Here is a 1539-nt window from a genome sequence, read left to right as displayed (position 1 = left end):
TAAATTATGTTTATGACTTAACTTTAAATTTACATAATACTCAATATATTATACCCTTCAAACTACGAAGAATCCAATAAATTTGCAGTAATATCACTGTTCACCAAAATGGAGAAGGAAAGGAAACTTTCTGTGAGAATTGTGAGAATATACCAATGTTCTCATTAAGGCAATATTGACCCAGGTGACCATGTAATATCTGTACCCTCAAACACCTCACAACTCTGGAATGCCCATTGTGATGAACATGTGTCAGTCAGTATACAGAATTTTCTAAATTTTCACATGTTCTTCATTTTGTGATTCATGCGGTGAACTGGGAGTAGGAAGTTGTTCATGGGCTTTGTGCCTTCCCATCCTTGTTGACCAAAACTTGAAGCAATCACAGCCACTGCCAGACCAGCTATAGCCTTGGCTTCTTCCTGAAGTGGCCAGACAATGATTGATTTCAACAAGCTCCAATGCTGACAGCAACCCTGTATTGTGTATTTCCTCAGTAATATATTGGATACATGTCTTCTTGAACCCTATAACGGGTTCCTGTGGCTGGAGTGAGTGTAGAGTCAAGTGCATCAATATCAAAACTCAGAGGGATTAGCCTTTGTCATTGGCCAATAAGCAGACCAAATGTCTGTTCCATGACCTTCTGGATACCAAGTATACATATGTCTCTCATGGAAAAATACTGGATATCATAACTCTTTAAAATAAAATTTTCAGGAGAGTCCACATCTCTTAGACCAATATACATGCTACTTGGGGAGGAGATACAAGGTTTGATCCAGGAAAATCCTGGGAGATGTGGTCCCTTGTCCTGTAATCCTCTAAGGAGAAATTAAACTAGCTGTTCATTGAGAGACACACCCAGATGAAGTGGTGAGGGGTGCACTGATGTCAGCGTGGGCATCAACTGAGGTCACACAAAGGTCTGAGTAGTGCCAGGTGTGGTCACTAATGGAACCAATTGCCAGGCTGTGGTGTCCTCCTACCATGACACTGGTGCAGCCACTTGACACTGCTCTGATAACTACCTCAGCCTCACCCAGGCCCACTGGGTGAGGATTCACTATCAGTTTGGTGTAGAGATCATCTTTGGCTACTGGAGTGAAACTCAAATTCCAGAGTCTTTTTGGTGGCAGCCCAAACTGGAGAGCATTTTCATTAAGCCAGCCTCTCTTAACAGCAGCAGGACCATGTTATACTCCTTTTCTTTTCTGTACTTGTGCAATGGGGCACCAATTACAGCCACGGAGTGGACAGACTTTTTCAGGATGAAGATGCACTTGAATCTGGAGATGGGAGAGTCTGCTTCTCAGGGACATGATGGACAGCATGGGATGTGCCAAGCGACAGGCTGCTCCATGAAGCTTATCGCCTTGAGCGCCCAATTATTGTATTATTTTCTATGTGAACAACTCTAAACCTACTTCTGCCCCACCGTGTTTTTGTAACATGTTTAGCAAGAGCCTGGCACATAGTAAATGCTTAAAAACTAGCAGCAATATGTATTTAAAATAATATTAATAATTATTTTCAATG

General features: G+C 41.9%; 1 pseudogene; it reads right to left on the bottom strand.

Annotated features, from left to right (window-relative positions):
• Positions 1 to 273: 273 nt before the first annotated feature.
• On the bottom strand, positions 274 to 1322 carry LOC129078858 (arginase-2, mitochondrial-like; annotated as a pseudogene).
• Positions 1323 to 1539: the final 217 nt, after the last annotated feature.

This window comes from Pteronotus mesoamericanus, unplaced genomic scaffold (assembly GCF_021234165.1).
Source record: "Pteronotus mesoamericanus isolate MK-2021 breed Mesoamerican mustached bat unplaced genomic scaffold, CSHL_Meso_final contig_74, whole genome shotgun sequence".
Taxonomy (NCBI): domain Eukaryota; kingdom Metazoa; phylum Chordata; class Mammalia; order Chiroptera; family Mormoopidae; genus Pteronotus; species Pteronotus mesoamericanus.
Note: the sequence above shows the minus strand (reverse complement) of the source record. Positions and strands in the feature narration are given on the sequence as shown.